Below are 9,781 nucleotides of genomic sequence, written 5' to 3'. Positions count from 1 at the left end.
GATTGAACGCGTTTTAAAGCTACGGATAAAGATCCGACATCGTCAATCTGTTCCTCCTAACAAATACGGTTAAAGCAACATTCGAGTGCTTTATGATGGGATAAAAACTGAAGAAGATTTACAGGATTATTGAACTAAGCAATAAACATTTCATTTCATATTCTAAGTCTATGGATATCTAAGACCTTCTGTGTGTCTGACTTATCAGACTATTGTACTACTTGCCCGAGTACTCAGAATTTTGAACCACTTGTCTGACTATGTAGATTTCTGTATTACTTGTGTCCCTTTCTAAATTGATATGTATATATATTTGTTTGAGTATATGATTGATGTACCATTTGTTCGACTAAGTACACGATTACTATACCCGTCTGACTATTTCGATTGCTCTACCACTTGTCTGACTAGATACACGGCTATACTACCCGTCTGACTATATATATTATTGAACCACTTGTCTAACTTGCCATCGCGCTGTACCATTGGTCCACCAGCAGAACAAACGAAACACAGAAGACCGCATAAATATTCGTTTCCATTATTCAAGCGCAGTCCAACAGGAAAAACGGTCCCGCACCGCGTTTCCAATTAAACCCGGAACGCAATGTTTTTGACGCTGTCACTCGTGAAACATGGCCGTGTGTAATTGCGTCCCGAGGAAGACACTAAGCCCGTCTGTTCCGCGGTCGCGTCCCCTGCAACAGTGCGTCGCTAAAACGTGGCGACAGTTTTGGATCCGGCTGGAATCGTAAAGACGCGCGACGACTGCAATTAACGCTTTGTTGTTGTGTGGGGGCTCATTAGAGTCCACAATTACGCTTGGTACTTTCGCACATCACCCCGTCATTGTTCGGTGTCCGTTCGACATTTTTTTCGCAGCACAAATTTGCAAGGGAAATTATCTTATACAGGGTGTTTCATTTAACGCGACTATTTGTCTATTCTCTTTTACAGTGATACCCATTGAAACTTCCGCACTGACCCAAATACGTTCTACCTGTTACGTTTTCCCCCACTATTTTGTCTACGTTAAGCTGTCTGGATTCACAACGGGGACATTATATTGCTTCTTTTTCGTCCTTGAAACAGAGGACAAAGAATGTACGCGCGGATGATCTCGAGCTCCCCTCCCCTTCCCCGGGCGGATTTTAATTATCCGCGACCGCGGGGAAAAGTCGCAAGGAAATTCAGGCTGCATCCTCGGGGCACTTTCGACGCTGTCGCGGAAGGGGAGCAGGGGTTGGGAAGGGTGTATCGAATTCTTCGGGCTCGAAGGCGGGGCATGTCCTCGTCGGTGAATCAGGTGCGCCGAAACCGTCGCGAAAACCAGGTCAGGAGAGGGCCGATGCGCGCCGTCGACGGAATTAGACCGTCTGGTTTCAGCTACACAAAAAAAAAAAGTATCCATCCACACGTGGCCAGCCTTATGGCTCATCTGGGCCGCGATAAATCACAAGTGTGAAGAAATCAATCGAAAAAGTGGACTTGTTTCATCGTGAATTAAATTTGAACCTCAAGGTATGGACCGCTGAGGATGATGGGTGGATCAATCGTGACCCAGGGCAGGATCCTACGTGGTAGGATCATAGTAAATCTTACATAGTAGAGTCGTGGTTGGTCTTCTACAGTTAGGGCCATAGTAGATCCTAGGAAGTAGACAGTTCAGTCATTGTATTCGTTGAGGGGTCATCGGTGACTCGATCATAGTCATTCGAATGGTAGTATGTTTAATTTTCATTCAAAACATCGTACGTTCTTTATATTTGGTATAGATAACGAGTAATTTTAGATTGTCTAAACGGAAGCCCAGTTATTGTGTGTTCAGGTCGCCGATATGGTTGAGCTGCACTACTTACAATATCCCGTAGTGTCTTTCGTCGTGCTTGAAATGAAGATCGTAAATAATGTGGAGAAGTAAGCAACGACGCCCGTCATGGGCTGTATTCTAATTGAATACTTCAGCGTCCACGGTAATTACATGAAACATTCAGGAAGCGAAAGGCTAAACTTAGCGATCGATCCACCGGCGGAACACTGTGTCGAGGGGACGGTTAATTTGATCTACGGTCGGATTGAAAAGTGTGTTATTCGTGTTTTATCTAGCGCCATTTGTTTTACACTTTTACCACGGAATAATGGTGGAACTGTGATCCAGGGACGATCGGGAATTACGTCGTGGGATTATTGGTTCGAGTAAATTGTGCTTAGAGGATCTGTCAAAAATGTTGGGTTCCTGGTCTTTATTCGCGGGGCGGTTCCACGAATTTCCATGAGAATCCGGCCAGGAAGAGGTCTGACGGCCACGTTCCCTGTGAGGTTTCGCCCGGTAACTGCATCGGTGGTGAATGCAGACGCGGCGGGAGTCCTTGCCAGCTGAATTTACGAGTTTGTGCATACCCTTAAAACGATTTCTAGGTGGCACACGTCGTCAAAATTGAAATTTAAGGGCATATTCAGGCAACGGGCGACATCGCCCACGTCCTTGATGCGCCTGCCACGGTCGTTACGTATGAATGAAACAGGAATATCGGGGACGTGGGTGGACGTCAAGTAGAAAACCACGAAATTCATCAGACCTAGGTCAGTATGTACGAGAGATATTACAGGGAAATTTAAAGCACCGTATGAGGGACTAATCTAGATCTAATTTAGATCGTAGGAACCCTGGTGGACCCAATTATACGCGCAGGGAACAAGTATATGGATGACTTAGGTCAGAATACGTTGACTCGTACTACTGCGAACTGTACAAGTGTTTAAGGGAATTGAAAACTAAAGTGTTATTCAAATTAAAACTAAAGTGTTAAACAAATGTTTTTCTCACCCTCTCTGTAGTCACGTTCCTGGGTTCAGGTCGTTTTCCATGCCGAAGGTCGAGCCCGAAAGGGGGTTGGCCAGACGCCAAGCAAGCCGGCATGCAACCCATCCTCGTCCGAGGAATAAATTCACGGGCACGATGGTACCTAGGTTCTCAGCTGTTCCTGACACGAAGACGAACGTAGACTGGTTTCCTTTATCCGGTTTAATTGAATTCGATCCACACCAGTCGTTTTTCTTCTCGCATCAACCCTCATCGATGGACCTAGTTTCGTTAAACAACGGGCACAAGTACGACTCGAGTCGGATCGTTGCTTTTCTGGCAGGTTTCGCTAACACTTAGGCTTTTAATTTCGAGTTTAATGTCCGAACGAGATAATGTATCAGTTTAAAAGCAGTAAAAAATACAGGAACGTCTGATACGATGGGCCATTCGCTGACCTGTTTCACTTTTCCTTGTCTTCGGGAATATTTAGGCAACTTAATTTGGAATTTAGTTATGTTCACTTTGTCACTGACTATTTTCCTGATGCCTTAGGTACCAGTTGACTTTATTCTAAACGTGGTGGACTGTTCGTAAGGTCTGGAAATGGCCACATTAAATTCTGATAAAATTCCACTGAAAAATTGAGTTCACTCATATATTTTCCCAAAAGGATAGTGTTTTACCTGAATAGTTCAAAGGCCAACTGAAAGCATCCTTCAACCTGGATTTTTCTAACAGGCTCCTTTTTCCTTAGAAATTGCCTCCTCGTAGAATATTCCTCAGAAACGGCTTGCGCGGCCGTCACGACGCATAGGAATGAAGCTGGTAGGGTTGTTTATCGCGACAGGAATTAGCCGCAAGGCCGATGAATTTCCGTGGTCCTTCCTGGTGGCAGATTACTAAAGTTTCCTCCTGGAAAATTGAGTTTCTTTCTCGTGCGAGGCTGCAAAATCTTCTTTTTAATGGCTCCCTGCGTATAGAATGTAAAACTGATGTTCAGCCCAGGTATAGATCATTCTGAATCATAGTATAAGAGAGGACACTCTTCCTCATCAGTCGATTCGATCACCAGACAGAAAAATCTATTAAGATCCCAGTACAGTAAATCCTCGATGAGTGTTCGAAGGCTCCCCGGCACTGAACATTAAATATTTCATAACTTAATCACCATACCACGCTCTATCACTGTGCTAAACTTCATTAACAAAGTCAAAGTTACACCTGAAGACCTTTCCTTGTCAGTGACGAGACGCTTTCGAACACTCATTGATGATTTAATGTATAACTTCAGAAAATCGTAGCTTTTCACCAGGACGCATATATCAGGGGCTACTTACAGAAGAAAAAACCAGGTAGAAGTTGGACGGTTGCCCGTAGTGTGAGCTGTAAATAAATCCATACCGGGGTGCAATATCGTTTCTTGCAACGGTGACCTCGTTAAATGCGTAATGGATAACCGATACCAGTCCGCCTGGATTAGAGGCACCGTACGTGGGTGGACGTCTGAATCGAAATTGCGATCGTCGATCGGGCTAACGAGCCGCGACATGCAAGATCTCTAAAACCGTTTTCCCCTGGATTTAGAAAAACACACTGCTCTTGTTTTCCTTCCGTAACTGGACGCTCGCCCCGTTGTGTCGCGATAAATCTTCGCTAGGAGGCTCGGTTCATGGGAATCGTAGATCCAGGTCGTCTTGTGAAAGGCACGGAAAATACTGTAGATCATTAGAATGGGCATAATTTTACTACCTAGCCCAAGCGCTGACTCTATTTCACCTGTCAGACGCGATACTGATCTCATCTAACATATGTCTAACCAGTGGCCGACTTACTCTACTTGTTGGATAAGTGATTGACTCGTTCCACTTGCCTGAATAGTGATTTACTTCTTCCACTTTGTCGACTAGTCACTGTTGTTCATTTTTCTTTTGTATAGAATGATTTATTTATTGTTATATTCCATTTGTTTGACGAAGTACCGGTTCCTATTTCACTTGACTGATACTGTGACCGTTCTGGTTGACTTACGTTGGTTGTTTGAACAGCAATTGACTTCTTCCATTTGTTCTACAAATGACTCTTTTCATTTTTATCTCATGTAGGTCGATCTATTCCCTATTCGTCGAAATTTCACTTGCCTGATATATCACGGCTTGTTCCACTTATCCGACCAGGAATCATCCGACCCTCCCGCATGTCTAACCAGGGACCATCTGAATATTGTTTCTACCATACAGCATTGTGCCTCGACATTCAATTCAACGTAATGTCCACCGTGAGATTTCGTATTGTACAAAGTTTCGCCTCGCGGTACTGTCGTGTCTCCCTCCACGGTAAACAGTTAACGGCGTCCCTGCCGGAGCTAGGTTTGTTCTCCTGAATTCTCGATTACGGAGGAACGGGCACTGACGCCCCAGACAAACGAAGCGCCGATGGAAAGCCTCCACGTCACAATAGGGAAATCCCGCCTTCGCGGAGACCAGAACTTACCTAGATGGGGCGATGGAAACGCGAAACCTCGGTTCGGGGATTTCAAAGGATGAATATCATCGAAATTGTTGGACGTCCTATCTGTTCCACCGCGGCCAGAAGCCTCCTCCCATTGGATAGCCGTTGATCCTTTAATCCCGCCGCGAGCGTCGTCGACCTCGACTACTGAAACTCCACAAATTCGTGTTTGCACGCCAAAAATCGATGTAATCGAGTGCTCGGCCCAACAGTGGGTGTGATTCCACTTAATTCCTTAACGATTTACTCTATTTGCACCCTGTGTCTTCGATCCAGATCCCTGGAAGACCGCAGAGACTTTCAGTTCGAGGCGAAACGACGGTTCTGGAAGCGTCGAGGAAACGGGACGGGAGGATCCACGGGGAGAAATCTGCATTGTTCTCGGTTATGGGCGCCGCGAGGAAGATCAAATGCCGGGAAACGGGAATATCCTTTGTCCCCACGGAGTAGAGGGAGCCAGGCGATCGTTGAGCCGCATTCAAACGGCTGGGGCTGCGATTGGCCGGGCCGCGGCAAGCACCTCTTCAGAAAATATTTCCACGTTCTCTCTCCCCTTTCCCCCCTGCAGTTAATTGTTCCCGATCAGTTTTTCCGTGTCAGTGACTTCCATCGGCGCCGGTGGCGACGTTTCACGGCGCACGGTCTCCTGGAGTAGTTGGAAGGGGATCTGGTATTGTCAGATTTTCCAATTGAATTCCCATCTCAGCAGTGTCTGCTGAGCACGTCCATAGTTTATCGATGATACGTACCACCTTTTAGTGTTATCTGCAATTAGAGAGTGTGTAAACTTCTTCGTCTGTCTGATCATAGTCGCTGTAGTTCTACTTGCCGCGCCAGAGACGCGGCTGTTCCACTTGCCTCACTTGTGACGGTCTCACTCCACTTGTCTGACGTACCAGGGACCCGTTCCACTTTCAGGAGAACGATCGACCCCGTTTTTATGGTGGAAAATTATTCGGAACGAGTGAATTCAGGACGTCGAGTGGGTCAAACAGAGCCAACTATTCACACGACCAAAATGGGCGATCGTCTCTCGATTTTATTTATCGTGTGTATGCTGGGGCGCGAAATGCCGAGGCTGTCGTGATTTATCGGCAGCCAGGGCGATGACAAAGCCCGTCACATATAGTTTATGCCGCCGTTACGAGCAGTTCCACGGCTAACGAGCATTTCCAGTAACTCGACGCCCGCGAATTAACACGCTTTGCCGTTCTCGCAATAATTTCGGCCCGAGTCCAAACGGGACCGAGTTAGCCCAGAAACGATGCCATAATTAATCGTGGACTGGAATGCATAATGCTTCAGGGAAATGAATCTCCTGGTTGTCATCATTTTTCAATTATTGTTCCCGTGAATCATCAGATTTTTGTACCCAACTTCTGCTTCTTTGTTGGTAGCCTCTGGCTCATGTTCCAGATTCCCTTTTTTTATCAATACAAATAAATAAAATTTCAGTGGAAGCATACTGCAGAGTGTCAGGGACACCTGTTCCCGTTTGGAACCACTTTGATCCTCATGAAAGATTGATCATAGAATTTTGTAGCATTTCAGTTCTGTTTTGAACTAGCTGAATTTTGTGTGGTAATTGTACTAATTCGTGTACAGTAGTAGATCAGTGAGTGGGTGGGAGTCACTTGCAGTTTGGTCAGACGACATACCTGTTGTTTCTGGCAAGTGATCGAGCTCAATGATTGGTCTGACTTGACGGCATTCGGGGCTATCGATTCCCCCAGAAGCGTGTACGCGACTTTACGACCTCGGGTTTGCGTGTATTTTTAGCATCTCAATGACTTACCTGGACGTCTCAAAGCAGCCTCACCTGGAGTCTGACATTTCCGCGGATGGAGAGTCCTTGTCGACTAAACTGTACGAAGTTTGGGTTACCTGTGATAACTTTGAATATATTGCAAGTAGTAAAAGTCAACGATATACGAGATCTTTTTCTTCTTACCTTGAAGCATTCAAGTATTATTTATTAAATCAAAAATTCTTGATGTTATGAGATGGTTCCCTAGATCACCCCCAAGATTTTTCATCCCCAGTAACACTTCAAAAACTTAACGTGGCAACAATTCAGGGGGTGGATTATGCGAAGCTTCTTCATCCAGAAGTGAATTTAGTGGCTTCCACACTCGTTTATCTGGGGATACGGTAGCACGAGGCACCCCAGGCCGCGCTATAAATAAACAAATGTATCGCACATCATAAATCGCTGTACTGTACCAGGCCCCTTATCAGCTTTTACCAGAAGTGTGGGGTACTGTGTCTGGATTTTCACCCCTCAGAATTGTATCGTTCGGATTAAACGTTTCTTTAAACAGGCCACCTACTCTAAATTCTACAAGGGTGGTTTTCCCATTCTTTCAAATTTGAAAGAACCACCCTTAAAAAACGGATTTCTAGTTTTAGCCAAGCTTTACCCTCCCTCTTTCGAAGCTTATACCTACCCCAGTATGAAGTTGTTACTTGAATGTTAAACCGTGACGCGTCTAATTTACCCTCGGGCGATTCAACCTCCTACCGCCCGGCTCACGCACATCACGCTATAGTGTGTGTTCCTTTAAGGGGTTGCACCCTTGTACTGGGGGGTTGGTACACACCCTCTCGCTTCGAGGGATGAAAAACCTTAGGTCCAAAAGGGGGGAGGGGGATGACGTCGAATAAAATTTGCATCGCATTAGACACAAGTATTTTTCCGCGTAGCCCCTTAAAACCGCCACCAACAAAACTCACCCCTCGGCGAATTTTAAATCTCCCGCCTGGTCTTCCCTTCCTCTTTTTCTTCGCATTCTGTTCGTTGTTATTCGAACGACGGTGGCTCTGGCAGTCCAGTCACGTAGCTGACAGTGCTCGGTGAAAATTTTTCATCCCTAGTCCGCAATCTTATATATTCTACTGTTTCATCCCCCTTAGGACGTTTTATCCTCCTTATTCCCTCTGTCCCTGCATATTCGTGATCCTCTAAGATTTTTTTTCGGTTTTTTCTGTACTTTTTTCACCCTTCTTTTTTGTTGGAATTTCCGTGTGGCACGTATGGGGGGTGCGAGCTCAATTAAAATTGCAATTAAACGTAAATGTGGGAAATTGTAGGGGTGCGCAAGGGAGATTTCGCTGTTTTATAGCTGACTGGACAGGGTGGGTTTATTCACGCGCACGAGCTCGCTGGACCTAATCACGATACCGTAGTTTTCAACCCCCTGTCAAAGGTGTGGGGGGTTGAACGTGCTTTTCCGGGTAAGCGGTAACGAGTGTAACGAAAACGGCTCGTCGGTATGCGACGCTGCGTTTTTCCCGTAGTCCTCGACTCGCCTGGATAACAGGCACGTACGTCGGTTCTACTTGGGGGGTGGTTTGAGAACCATAAAAATCCCAAAAAATTCGCTGCCTTCATTCTCTTGTATCATAACTTTGCATGTTTCACATCCACTTCAGAATTCTACCATGAAAGCAACCTGAGAATATTTTCCAACACTTCAATTTACAATCTGTACTTGAGGGGGTAGTTTGAGAATCAGAAAAATCCCCAAAAATTCTGTCTTCATCCCTTGTCCATATTCCACCCTATTTTTAAATTCTAAATAACCTGAAAAATATTTTCTACCACTTCAATTCATAATGTAAAATTTGGACTACAAACTTTACTGAATAATTTTTTTAAATTGTTTAAAAAAAGCTGATTGGATTTAAAATGAAAGAAAGTAGTTCCAGGGGGTGTATGAAAGTGAAATTTTTTAGATTTCAGCGATTGAGGGGGTTGTGAGAGGATGGAAGCGTTTATGAATGATAATTAGTGGCGTCAACACCCGTACGTCGCACTGTAATCTGAATAGCGAACGCATAGAAACCAGAGCTTTACGTCGAGGATGAGCTTCCGAGGGCGGTGATTGTTCGTCGTCTGTGGTCCGTTCCGCGGGTATTGTCCCTTTGAACCGAAAATTCCAAAGCGGAGCTGAAGCTTCAGCCGACGAACACACCCGTTCGTTAATTACGCCACCCCTGGCCGAGGGGCTAAACCGAAAGATTACAGGGGAAATATTTTTCCCAGTGTGTCGAAACTGCGGCGAGTTTTCGTCGTTTTGATGCCAGTCGTAATTTTGTTTGTAATTTTTGTGCAAACATTTTATTGGGATAAATAAATTGGTGAAAGGGGTGGTTTTTTAAAATTAATCACACAATCATACTGTGTCACTTGAAACTTCTTACATTTCTTTTTTTTAAATTGACAGCTTTCACTAAGTAATTTTGGTGAAATAATTGTTTATAAATGTATCCTGTTACTGTTAAGCTTAACTTGGTGTGTCTCCTGAAACTTCTCAGATTTCTGAAAATTGAAAAAAGCTTTTTATTGGAGGTTTCCTTTTTTTTTTTGTTTGTAACAATTTTTGTGAAATAACTGTTACAATAGATGTATTGTTAGTATTTGGTAATGTTAAGCTCGTAATTTCTTCAGTGGTGCAGTGGAACATT

This window comes from Dufourea novaeangliae, unplaced genomic scaffold (assembly GCF_001272555.1).
Source record: "Dufourea novaeangliae isolate 0120121106 unplaced genomic scaffold, ASM127255v1 scaffold96, whole genome shotgun sequence".
Classification (NCBI taxonomy): Eukaryota; Metazoa; Arthropoda; class Insecta; order Hymenoptera; family Halictidae; genus Dufourea; species Dufourea novaeangliae.
The sequence above is the reverse complement of the archived record's forward strand: the minus strand, read 5'-3'. Positions refer to the sequence as shown.